The sequence below is a fragment of the Somniosus microcephalus genome, unplaced genomic scaffold (genome assembly GCF_052327205.1).
Source record: "Somniosus microcephalus isolate GS21.2 unplaced genomic scaffold, FLI_Smic_1.0 unresolved_chr1, whole genome shotgun sequence".
In the NCBI taxonomy this organism is placed as follows: domain Eukaryota; kingdom Metazoa; phylum Chordata; class Chondrichthyes; order Squaliformes; family Somniosidae; genus Somniosus; species Somniosus microcephalus.
In genome coordinates this window covers 151,107,067-151,121,235 of record NW_028225179.1, presented here as the reverse complement: position 1 = coordinate 151,121,235, position 14,169 = coordinate 151,107,067, and positions in this window count along the sequence as shown.

Here is a 14,169-nt window from a genome sequence, read left to right as displayed (position 1 = left end):
GGTCCTTCAGCACAGCCACAATCTCTTCGAAGATCTGATCCGCTGGTTTATTTGGTGCTATTAGATGCTTCAAGAGCCCGTATGTTTTTGCCCCCATCGAGTTTAGCAATGTTATCGCCTTGTCGTCTTCCTCTATTTTGTTGGCTTCGCAATAGATCTCTATGCGTTCCACGTATGTGGCCCAGTCTTCTATTTCAGAATTAAAGTCATTAATATTCCCTCGCTTAGGCATCTTTCTTCCCTTGGGAGCAGCACCAGTATTTCTTTAAGTATTCTTATTTATTTGTTTGTTTCTAAGATGGCGGTTTTCCCGCGAAATCGGCGGTTTCCCGCTCTTTCCTTCTCTCCCCGCCCACTTCAATGGCGGTATGTCAATCAAGATGGCGGTTTTCCCGCGAAAATGGCGGTTTCCCGCTCTTCCTTTCTCGCCCCGCCCACTTCAATGGCGGTTTCCCGCTTCTGGCGTCTTCTCCGCCTAATGGCGGCTTCCCGCGTTTCTTCCCGGTGGAAGGGGTACGCTTCCCCCACAGCGGACAGGTTCAGCCACTGGCTGGCTACCGCACAGCTCCCCTTACTCGGCTATGTCTTTTCCTCCCGCCCGCACGTCTCTACCGGCGCTGGGTACACCCCGTTAACGGAGGACAGTTCAGCCGCTGGACTGGCTCTCGCGCAGTCTCTCTCTCCGTACCCGGCTCTGTCGCTCTCTCACCCGCACGTTCGGTGCTACCGGCCCTGGGTACCCCGTTGGTGGAGAACAGCTCAGCCGCTGGACTGGCTCTCGCGCAGTCTCTCACCCCGTTTTCGGCTGTGTCTCTCACCCACTCCCGCACGTTCGGTTTTGCCGGCTCTGAGTACCCCGTTGGTGGAGAACAGCTCAGCCGCTGGACTGGCTCCTCGCAGTCTCTCTCTCCGCACCTGGCTCTCACTCGCACGGTTCCCGTTCGCCTCCCCCAGCCCTCTCGCAGACCGGTGTTTCCCTCCCCGGCTGCGGCTGGGTTTCTCTTCCCGCGCCTACTCGCAGGCTCAGCGCTTCGTGGCTGCGGTCGCTGCCCGGAGTTTTCCCGCCGATCGCGGTCCGGCTGTCACCCGACGCCGTTGGACCCGACTTTTGGCCGGCACAGCTCCCCCTCGACCGAGGTCGAGTGCTCTGCCCTTTATCCTCCGGATACTTCTACACCTTCCCCTACTCACAGTCTCTTCGGCCGCCTTGTTTCTTGCTGGTCGGCTCACTCCGCACCGTGGCAGAAGGGTAGTCAGTGCCTGTTGCTGATACAGCTTTTGTTGTTAGTCTTCTTGCTTTCTGTTGTTGCAGCCTCGTGTTTTCTTTTGGTAGCACGACGAGGGCGGTTGTCTCTCTTCAACGCTCTTCGTTGCTTTTGGTAGTCTTGCCGCAGGGTACGATCGGACTCGTCGCCACTGTAAAGTCTGTGGGTTGTGCAGTTAATAAATACACAGACTTCAGAAGTAACAAACAAACAGGTCTTTACTATTCGAAGGTCCGGGCGAATCTGCCCCAGCAATCATGCCACAACACTTATATACTGGTGTGGTCACTATCGGTATTACAGTATACAGAAGCCAAACAAATAGTGCCACACCTAAAGTAGTTCCCTTAAAGGTGAACGGTTACATTCAATAGTTCCCTTAAAGATAGACGGGTACATACACTACAGCCAGAACTGGAGTATTGCATCCAGTTCTGGTCACCACACTTTAGGAAGGACGTGAAGGCCCTTGAGAGGGTGCAGAGGAGATTTACCAGAATGGTTCCGGGGATGGGGGATCTTAGCTACAAGGATAGGTTGGAGAAGCTGGATTTGTTTTCATTAGAGCAAAGGAGGTTGAGGGGTGATTTGATAGAGGTGTACAAGATTATGACGGGTTTGGATAGGCTAGACGGAGAAAAGCTGTTCCACTAGTTGATGGTACAAGGACTAGGGGACACAGATTTAAGCTTTTGGGCAAAGAGATACAGGGGGGATGTGAGGAAAAATATTTTTACGCAGCGAGTGGTGAGGACTTGGAATTTGCTGCCGACGGAAGTGGTGGAAGCGGAGACTCTCAATGTTTTCAAGGGGAGACTGGATAGGCACTTGACGGAAATAAACTTACAGGGCTACGGGGATAGAGCGGGGTAATGGGACTGACTGGATTGCTCTACAGAGAACTGGCACGGACTCGATGGGCCGAATGGCCTCCTTCTGGACCGTTATGACTCTATGGGGGAGAAATTGGGTGAGTAGCGCCACCTGTTAGCGCCTAAAGAGGCAGTCAGTGGCTATAGCGCCACTGGCTGCGTCTCCGGCGATATTCAGTAGGGGCGCTAATGGTGGCGTTAGGCATTTGCGCTGCGCCGCCACCGATGACGTCATCGGTGTGCGCAGCGCGCCATTCGTGCCCCGTTCACGATATTTGGTAGCGAACGCCACAGTTGCGCCGCTCGCTACCCGCGCCCGGTTCACGGGGCCTTACTGTGCCGGCAGCGGCGCAAGTTAAGGTGGAGGTGCGGGGCGGCTGCTTTTTCGGCGGCCGCCTGCCAGCACCTCCGGCCCCAGCCTCCTAACCCCCCCCCCACCGCGGCATTGCCGGCTGTTTCCCGAGAGCCCGGCACTTCTCCTTGGTGCCGGGCTCATTTGCCGGCACTCGTGAGCGGGGATCGCGCTGTTGCAGGCACCTCCCCCCTAACAGTGGGAGGAAGGCCTGCGGTACTGCAGCGTGCCGTGCCGCAGCATGTGGCGCTGCGGCACGTTGCGCTGCGATAATCAGTTTCAGCGCCCTAAGAGGGATGCGGAGCGCCTCGAGCCTCGCCCCGTCTCCCTCGAGGGGCACTGAAACTGAATTTCTGGCGATCGGCATCACTCCGATCGCTGCGCTAAATCCTGCGCTCAGGCGACTTTTGCGCCACTTTGGCGCCCCAACCCAATTTCTAGGCCTATGACTCTATATATATGTTTTTTCTTCCTCTTACTTCCCGAAGTTGATTTGCAGATGTTTTTGAAGCTGCCATTGATGTAGCACTGCCCAGGGAAGTTTCTCTCACCATTGAGTCTCCAGGTAGTCATTCACATGGTCTCAGCCGAGCTGACTGATAGATTATGGCCACAATGAAGGTGGTTATCATCAGAATGCCTTATAAGCGTCCCACTCTGGCTCTGGGGAAAACATCAGTGCCCCCACCCACCCCCCCCCCCCTTACAAATAGTCTCAGTGAAACAACACCATTAACTGGAATGTTAATGGTTTAAATAGCATCAAATGCTGAAAGAAATTCATCTTGGGCAGTGGCACCAAACAGGTGGTATCGGATTGGCTGCCCATTATATTCAGTTCCATTGCAGTCAATCTTTTACTTTTGTAATGCCTCTTCCTGCCATTCAAATCTCACAGTCACTTAGCAATCTCCTGCCTGGTTGTTACAGTACACTCCGGGTATTGTAGTTCCACAGGAGAAGGAATGAACTACAACTCAGGAACGGTGAGAGGCAGCAGGAAGGAGCAGTTAGTGGCACAGGGAGATACATAGGTAGATAGACAAACAGACAGATAGCTAGATAGAGAGATAGATAGACACATAGGTAGATAGACAAACAGACAGATAGATAGAAAGAAGCCAGGATTTGTTGCTTTGGCAGATTCTATTGGTGAGGCAGGGGTTCTGTCTGTCCCCAGGTGATTTTCCAGGATCAGGGTAATTTAAATAAATTCTGTAGGGCAGTGGCGGCATTCCCACTTCTGTTGGCCATCCCGTCTGGAAGGAGAGGAATATAGCTGCAGCAATTCCCGGTCTGGGGGCGGGTAATTTACCCCAGCACGCCCAGCATACACCAAGAGCACTGAAGTGGAAAACCTCGGCCTAGATTTCTGTAATGTATTCAATGCATTTTAGAGCAATTTCAAGACTTTATCTAATAATAAAGCATTTTAAAGTAAAGGGGTCCAAATCTTTTAAGCAAAATATGATTATTTATATTGCCTGTGGAATGTTTTAGAATAAATGCAAAGCATTGTATGATTTACAATGTATACAGAGTGCTGTTTAATATATACAGTAAATTTACAAATGGGTTTTATTACAATACATAGTATTACCCACCTTATCTCTGAAAATGATACCCGGTGCCATTGCTCAGTTTGAGTGGTACACCTCACACAACTTGTGGCATCTGGGAAACCGTTTCTCCAGGAAACTATCCAGAAATGTGCATGGCTCTAAAATGTGCTTCATTGGTGCCTTCCATTAGCTGAACATGAAACTCCACAGATCCGTTTTGTCTGTGCTAGGAGCCGTGGTACACTTCACCTCCCCTTTACAGATCAAGTATCCTCTTAGCTGAACATAGGACAGTGCACTGTGACCGAATGTGTAAAATAAACTCGATCTTCTGTCATAGTATTTACACAGAAACATCAATGCATCAGTGTATTAATGAATGATGCCTCAGCATTTGTAAAAAATCTTTAGTACTTAGACATGCACCAAGGTATCTACAATAGTGTCTTCAAAATCAGACACTGGTGTCATATAAATGCTTGCAATGAAAGGTTGAAGATGGAGCGATAGACACCATGAAGGATTGGAGATGGAAAGATAGACACACTGAGGGACTGGAGATAGAGGGATAGACACTGAGGGATCGGAGATGGAGGGTTAGAGACACTGAAGAATTGGGTAGGTAGGAATAGAGACACTGAAAGATTGGAGATGGAATGAAAAATACACTGAAAGACTGCAAATAGTGTAATGGACACAATGAAGGAACGGAGATGGAGGGATAGAGACACTGAGGGATTGGAGATGGAGGGATAGAGACACTGAGGGATTGGAGATGGAGGGATAGAGACACTGAGGGATTGGAGATGGACGGATAGAGACACTGAGGGATTGGAGATGGAGGAATAGAAACACTGAGGGATTGGAGGTGGAGGGATAGAGACACTGAGGGATTGGAGATGGAGGGATAGAGACACTGAGGGATTGGAGATGGAGGGATAGAGACACTGAGGGATTGGAGATGGAGGAATAGAAACACTGAGGGATTGGAGGTGGAGGGATAGAGACACTGAGGGATTGGAGATGGAGGGATAGAGACATTGAGGGATTGGAGATGGAGGGATAGAGACACTGAGGGATTGGAGAGGAATGAATAGACAGACAGAAGAATTAATGATGGAGAAATAGAGAACAAAGGAATAAAGGTGCAGGAGAAAGGATGAGGGTTGGGGGAATTTTCATACTATCTTATTTGTAAGTGTCTGTGTCACTTTCGTTTTCAGCTACGGAAGTGGAAAGTGGCTCCAAGTTTCTTTCGGAGTGTCATTTCCCAATCATGCCTAAGGCATAAAACTAAACTACAAATCATAGACTGACAGGTTCAGAAATATTGTATCTTCAGGTAGTTGTCATCAATTTAATGGGTAACCCCTATTTTTTATTTTATTTTGCAAAGTTTCAATTTATATGAAGTATGAAGTAAGCTTTGATACATTAACGTCTGGGCCATAACCAGGTTAGATTTCACAAATATTCAACAGTTGGCTTCAATTCCAATTACACTTTTAATTAATCAGTTTGCTCTACTTTATTTAAATGAAATTACTTTGTGACCTTTATATTTTTCCTATTTTTAATTACACTACGAGAGGCCATGTTTCCTTGGTGAAATCATTTTTCTTCTACTGTTGAACACCACTGGCACCCAGAGATCACTGATCCATTGCTTCAGGCTCTGCTGTCGCTGAAGAACCTGTGCCAGGAAACAAAAAGAAAGACTTGCATTTATAAAGCGCCTTTCCTGACTTCGGGATGTCCCCAAGCTCTTTACAGTGAACTGTCGTCACTGTTGTAACGTAGGGAAACGCGGCAGCCAATTTGCACACAGCACAGTCCTACAAACAGCAATGTGATAATGACCAGATAATCTGTTTTAATGATGTTGGTTAAATATTGGCCAGGACACCGGGGACAACTCCCCTGCTCTTCGTCAAATAGTGGCCGTGGGATCTTTTACGCACACCTGAGAGAGCAGACCGGGCTTCGGTTTAACATTTCATCTGAAAGACGGCACCTCCGACAGTGCAGCACTCCCTCAGTACTGCACTGGAAGTGTCAGCCTAGATTTCATGCTCAAGTCTCTGGACTTGAACCCATGACTTTCTGATTCAGAGGCAAGCATGCTACCGACTGAGCCACAGCTGATGTACAGACAAAAAATGATTTCACTGCTACCAAGGAGGAGACGGTTCAGTGCCAATGGAAGTGGGATTCACTGTAGGAGTTGGTAAGAAACTTTGCAAGAGATGGAATTCAATTTTATCAAAGAAGCAATTGGATCATCTGATCGAAGGAAAATGGGAAAAGATATCAGTAAATTTTAAGATGAGACTTTCAGTCAAGCAGGGAGAGGGGTTCTGTTATGTCCGTGTATCTTAATGTTGTGTCCTTCAATAATCAGACAACAGACTGCAGGGAATGATTCAACAGGTGTTTACTGAATGAGGGTTACTCTAGAACTAGCTGTACAGATCACTACTCAGGGTTTATAGAAACATAGAAGATAGGAGCAGAAGTAGGCCATTCGGCCCTTCGAGCCTGCTCCGCCATTCAATGAGATCATGGCTGATCATCCAAATTCAGTACCCGGTCCCTGCCTTCTCCCCATATCCCTTGATCCCTTTAGCCTTAAGAAATATATCCAACTCTTTCTTGAATATACTTAATGAACTGGCCTCCACCGCCCTCTGTGGCAGAGAATTCCACAGGTTCACTACTCTCTGGGTGAAGAAATTCCTCCTCATTTCAGTCCTAAATGGCTTACCCCTTATCCTTAGACTATGACCCCTGGTTCTGGACTCCCCGGCCATGAGAAACATCCTTCCTGCATCTAGTCTGTCCAGGCCTGACAGAATTTTATAGGTTTCGATGAGATCCCCTCTCAATCTTCTAAACTCCAGTGAGTATAAGCCCAATCGACACAATCTCTCCTCATACGTCATTCCTGCCATCCCAGGTATCAGCCTGGTGAATCTTCGCTGCACTCCTTCCATGGCAAGAACGTCCTTCCTCAGGTAAGGCGACCAAAACTGCACACAATACTCAAGGTGTGGTCTCACCAAGGCCCTGTACAACTGCAGCAGGACATCCTTGTTCTTGTACTCGAACCCTCTTGCTACGAAGGCCAACATACCATTTGCCTTCTTAACCGCCTGCTGCACCTGCATGCTTACCTTCAGCGACTGGTGTACAAGAACACCCAGGTCTCTTTGCACTTCCCCTTCTCCCAATCTATTGCCATTCAAATAATAATCTGCCTTCCTGTTTTTGCCACCAAAGTGGATAACCTCACATTTATCCACATTATAGTGCATTTGCCATGTTTCTGCCCTATCACCCAACCTGTCCAAATCGTGCTGGAGTTTCACGACATCCTCCTCACAGCATACCCTCCCACCCAGCTTTGTGTCGTCTGCAAATTTGGAGATATTACATCCAATTCCCTCGTCCAGATCATTAATATATATTGTGAACAGCTGGGGTCCTAGGACCGATCCTTGTGGTACCCCACTAGTCACTGCCTGCCACTCAAAAAACGACCCGTTTATTCCAACTCTTTGCTTTCTGTCCGCCAACCAGTTCTCTATCCAAGTCAATACCTTGCCCCCAATCCCATGTGCCTTAATTTTGCACGCTAATCTCTTATGCGGGACCTTATCGAAAGCCTTCTGAAAGTCCAAATACACCACATCCACTGGTTCTCCCTTATCTATTTTACCAGTTACATTCTCAAAAAATTCCAGTAGATTAGTCAAGCATGATTTACCTTTTGTAAATCCATGTTGACTTTGTCTGATCCAGTCACTGCTTTCCAAGTGCTCTGCTATTACATCTTTTATAATGGACTCTAGCATTCTCCCCACTACCGATGTCAAGCTTACCGGTCTATAATTCCCCGCCTTTTCTCTACCACCTTTTTTGAATAGTGGGGCATTAGCTACCCGCCAATCCATGGGTACCGTTCCAGAGTTTATCGAGTTCTGGAAGATGACCAGCAATGCATCTACTATTTCTAGGGCCACTTCCTTAAGTACGCTGGGATGTAGATTATCAGGCCCTGGGGATTTATCGGCCTTCAGTCCCATCAATTTTCCGAACACCATTTCCCTACAAATACTGATTTCTTTCAGTTCCACCCTTTCATCAGACCCTATGTTCCCCGGCATCTCTGGGAGGTTATTTGTGTCCTCCTTTGTGAAGACAGAACCAAAATATGTATTTAGTTGGTCTGCCATTTCTTTGTTCCCCATTATAAATTCCCCCGATTCTGACTGCAAGGGACCTACGCTTGACTTCACCAATCTTTTTCTCTTCACATATCTATAAAAGCTTTTACAGTCAGTTTTTATGTTCTCTGCAAGCTTACTGTCACATTCTATTTTCCCTTTCTTAATTAATCCCTTTGTCCTCCTTTGTTGAATCCTAAACTGCTCCCAATCCTCAGGATTATTGCTTTTTCTGGCCAATTTATATGCCCTCTCCTTGGACCTTATGCTATCCCTAATTTTCCTTGTTAGCCACGGTTGGGTCACCTTTCTTGTTTTATTTTTATGCCAAACTGGGATGAACAAATTCTGTAGCTCATCCATTCGGTCTTTGAATGTTTGCCATTGCCTATCCACGGTCAACCCTTTGAGTGCCATTCCCCAATCAATCCTACCCAACTTGCTCCTCAGACTATCGTAGTTTCCTTTATTTAAATTGAGGACCCTAGTCTCCGAGTCAACTACTTCATTCTCCATCTTAATGAAGAATTCGATCATATTATGATCGCTCCGACCCAAGGGGCCTCGTACAACAAGATTGCTAATTAATCCTTTCTCGTTACATAATACCCAGTTTAAGATGGCCTGATCTCTGGTTGGTTCCTCGACATATTGGTCCAGGAAACCATTCCGTAAACACTCCAGGAATTCCTCCTCCACAGTATTGTTACTCATTTGGTTGGCCCAATCTATATGTAGATTAAAGTCACCCATGATGACTGCTGTGCCCTTATTGCACGTTTCTTTAATTTATCTTTTAATGCCATCCCCAACTTCCGCCTTACTGTTTGGAGGTCTATAAACCACTCCACTAACGTTTTTTTCCCCTTAGTATTTCTTAATTCTACCCATACAGATTCCACATCATCAGAGCTAATATCCTTCATTACAATTGTGTTAATCCCTTCTTTAACCAGTAATGCTACCCCACCTCCCTTTCCTTTTTGCCTATCTTTCCTGAATATCGAATACCCCTGGATGTTGAGTTCCCAGTCCTGGCCTTCCTTGAGCCACGTTTCCGTAATCCCAACCAAATCGTATTTGTTTACTTCTATTTGCGCAGCCAATTCATCCACCTTATTACAAATGCTCCTCGCATTAAGACACAAAGCCTTCAGGCTTGTTTTTTTAACACTCTTAGACCTATTAGAATTATTATTTACTGTGGCAATGTTTGATTTAAACCGTTGATTTCTCTGACTGCCACTTTTGTTTTTCTCCTTCCTATCTTTTGCTTTTATCCTTGTTTCCCTTTCCGCTGTCTCCCTGCTCAGGTTCCCAACCCCCTGCTATTTTAGTTTAAACCCTCCCCCACAGCACTAGCAAACACTCCCCCTAGGACATTGGTTCCAGCCCTGCCCAGGTGCAAACCGTCCAGTTTGAACTGGTCCCACCTCCCCCAGAACTGGTTCCAATGTCCCAGGAACTTGAATCCCTCTCCCTGGCACCATTCCTCTAGCCACGTATTCATCTGAAGTATCCTTCTATTTCTACTCTGACTAGCACGTGGCACTGGTAGCAATCCTGAGATTACTACCTTTGAGGTCCTGTTTTATAATTTATCTCCTAACTCCCTGTACTCCGCTTTTAGGACCTCATCCCGCTTTTTACCTATATCGTTGGTGCCCATATGCACCACGACAACTGGCTGTTCACCCTCCCCTTCCAAGATGTTCTGGAGCCGCTCAGAGACATCCTTGAACCTTGCACCAGGGAGGCAACACACCATCCTGGAGTCTCGTTTGCGGCCGCAGAAACGCCTATCTATTCCCCTTACAATTGAATCCCCTATTACTATAGCTCTACCCCTCTTTTTCCTCCCATTCTGTGCAGCAGAGCCACCCCTGGTGCCAGGAATTTGGCTGCTGCTGCCTTCCTCTGATAAGCCATCCCCCCCAACAGTACTCAAAGTGGTGTGTCTGTTGGAGAGGGGGATGGCCACAGGGGACCCCTGCACTACCTGCCTGCACCTAGTACTCTGCCTGTTGGTCACCCGTTCCCTTTCTTCCTGTCCAACCTCTACCTGCGGTGTGTCCAACTCCATAAATGTGCTATTCACGATGTCCTGAGCATCGTGAACGCTCCAGTATGCATCCAATCGCAGCTCCAGTGCCGCAATGCGGTCTGTCAGTAGCTGCAGCTGGATGCACTTCCTGCACATGTAGTTGTCAGGGACACACGAAGTGTCCCTGATTTCCCACATATCGCAGGAGGAGCAGATCACGGGGCCCGGCTGTCCTGCCATGACTTACCCTTTAATTAATTTAATTTAAATTAAATCAATCAATCCCACTAATTACACTACAGTTAACTGGTTTACCAACAGTCCCTGCTACACCAGAGAGACCTTAGAAACTATAAACCAGAGTTAAAGTTTAAAAAAAGAGAAATACTCACCAACCAAATACTCACCAACCAATCACTTACCTGCTTCCTGGTGACGTCACACTTTGATTACTTTTTACCTCTCTCCCCTGCTGTTGAACTGGTAAGCTGCTCCTGACTCACTGCCGCCGGTTTTAATCTGCCGCCGATGCTCAGTGTTCCCATGCAGGCCCGCTCTGGTCGGGCTGCTCCTGACTCACTGCCGCCGGTTTTAATCTGCCGCCGATGCTCAGTGTTCCCACGCAGGCCCGCTCTGGTCGGGCTGCTCCTGACTCACTGCCGCCGGTTTTAATCTGCCGCCGATGCTCAGTGTTCCCACGCAGGCCCGCTCTGATCGGGCTGCTCCGGACTCACTGCCGCCGGTTTTAATCTGCCGCCGATGCTCAGTGTTCCCATGCAGGCCCGCTCTGGTCGGGCTGCTCCTGACTCACTGCCGCCGGTTTTAATCTGCCGCTGATGCTCAGTGTTCCCACGCAGGCCCGCTCTGGTCGGGCTGCTCCTGACTCACACCTTATATACAGGTGTGGTCACTGCCGGTACTACAGTATACAGGAGCTGTAAAAAGTAGTTCTCCCCTTAAAGGTATATATACATTACAATTCCTCCCCTTTTAGATTAACAGTACCATAACACTCATTTAACAATTAAATATCAAACTAATTACAATTAACACTTTTAACATGCAACATTAGCTGAAAATAGTCTATTTATAAATTCAGTCTTTGGGGAGGCTTCCTGAATTTTTCTGGATAGCGCCTTTCCCGAGTGTCTTGCTCTTGGTGCGGAGGCGATTCTGGCCCCCTGTCGTCGGTTGGTTCATCCGCTTCCGATGCTACTGTTTCTGGGGTAGATGCTATCTGTGTAGTGTATGTAACCTGTACCACCTTAAGAGACTACCTTAAGGTGATGAACTACTTTCTGATGGCTCCTGTATATTGTAGTACCGGTGGTGAACACACCGGTATATAAACACTGTGGAGCAGTTTGTATTTCAGTTCAGCCCTGACCCTCAACTACTAAAGACCTGTTTAAGTATTCTGTTGTCTGTGTCCAGTTATTCAGCATAACTACAATTGGGAAAACACAGACTCAACAGTGGCGACGAGTCTGATCGTACCTAGCGGCAGTTTTGCATCCAAGGAAGCTTCGTCCTCAGAACGGGCGTCGAAAAGGGGCATCCGCCCTCATCATCCTGCTGAGCACCGCATCGCACGGGAGGCATCGAGAACCCGGTTTGGATTTGCTGGCCACGAAGTCCACCATCAGCAACAGGCAGTGATCATCCCTTCTACGACAGCGGCGGGTAAGCCCGATCTAGCGACACGGAGAGAAAGTCGGCCGAGTTGTCAGTGGGAGAAGGGGAGGGAAACCGAAGAAAAGGGCGGAGAACACGACCGCAGCCGGTGTAAGGGGCCGGACTGCAATCGGGGCAGAGACGCGCAGCAGCCAGAACAGCGTTAATGTCCACGAGGACCGCGGGAGCAGCGGGGAACAAGAGCAGCAGCGTCGGGGGAAATAAAGGACCGCTGGGAGGCGAGAACGGCAACAGCGTGGTAATCGCCATTTTAGTCGGCGGGGGAAGAAGACAAGCGCGGGAAAAGCCGCCAAGCGCGGGAAGCCGCCATTTTGGAAAATAAATAAAATAAAGGAAACTCAACAAGATGCCAAAAATGGGTAACATCACTGCTTTTGATAGCGATGTAGAAGATTGGGCCACTTATGTGGAATGCGTTGAAGTTTACTGTACAGCGAATGAGGTACCGGCGGATAAGAAAGCACTAACCATATTAAACTCGATGGGTGCGAAGACGTACGGGTTATTAAGGCACCTTGTAACACCAGATAAACCGGTAGGAAAGAGTTTTGTGGAGATTGTTACTATCCTGCAAGAGCATTTAAACCCCACGCCGCTGCTGATAGCGGTACGATTTAAATTTTACAAAAGAATTCAGCTTAAAGAGGAAAGCAACGCTGAATTCTTAATCGAACTGCGCAAGTTATCAAAGTACTGTCAGTTCGGTACAGGACTAGCAGACGCTCTGAGAGATAAGTTCGTGTGTGGACTACTAAAGGAAGGAACCCAGAAGCGACTGCTAGAGGAAAAGCATCTTACGCTGGACAAAGCTTTCAGCATTGCAGCATCGCACGAGGCAGCAGCACGAGGCACTGCGGAAATGCAGCAAAGGCCATCGGAATTCAGCACCAATGAAATGGCATTGGGTGCAGTAAAGTGCTATCGTTGCGGAAGGACAACGCATGATCAGAACCAGTGCTGGTTCAAAGATAAAGAATGCAGGAAATGTGGCAGACTTGGTCACATAGCGAAAGTATGCCGGTCAGGAAAGAAGACCAGCAACAAAAAGTCGCCGCAGGAGAAGTACAAAAAAGTACACAAGGTGACAGAGAACAGTTCGGATGAACAGAAGACGGATTCAGACTCCAGCAGTAAGGAACTGGGTTGTCTAAAAATACATAATGTGGGTAACACAGCAGACCACCAAACTATCTGGGTCATGCTTCGGATAGCAGGAGTCCAAGTGAAGATGGAATTGGACACTGGATCGGCATTGACGGTCATGAATAAGCAAGATTACAAAAGGTTATTCTCACACATTCCCCTGAGGGATACGGAGATTGTATTGAAAACATACACGGGGCAAAGAGTATACCCCATTGGAAAGATAAAGGTAAAGGTGGTCTACAATGGTAAAGAAAGTCAGGGAATGGACTTGTATGTGTTACCTGAGGGAGGTCCACCACTACTGGGACGGGAATGGATCCGGAGAATAAATATGGACTGGCATTCCTTACAAGCACTAACTGTAGATTCCTGTAAAGAGGACGACGTCAAACCTAAACGACTGTCCAAAATATTGGACGATGCTAAGGAGGTGTTCCAACAGGGACTGGGAACACTGAAAGGAATTACGGCAAACATCAAGGTTGAAGAACATGCAAACCCAAAATTTTTTAAAGCCAGACCGGTACCTTATGTGATACGACCTGCTGTGGAAGCAGAGCTGGAAGGGCTAGAACGTTCAGGAGTACTGTCAAAGGTGGACTGGAGCGAATGGGCCACGCCCATTGTTCCCGTCATGAAGCGTTCGTTGAGCAACAAGCCGGGGGAACCTGGGAAGGTTTGCAGCTGTGGCGATTTCAAGATCACTGTTAATCCGGTTCTTCACACGGTGCAATATCCGCTTCCGCGGATTGAGGATATCTTCGCTTCGCTGTCTGGCGGGAAACACTTCACCAAGATAGACCTGGCGCAGGCGTACTTACAGATGGAAGTTGATGAAGCGTCACGCCAGTATCTCACGATCAACACACATAAGGGCTTATATTGGTATAATAGACTGGTTTTTGGAGTGGCATCGGCTCCAGCGATTTGGCAAAGGGCCATGGAGCAGGTATTACAGGGAATTCCAGGCACACAATGCTACCTGGACGATATTCTGATTACAGGAG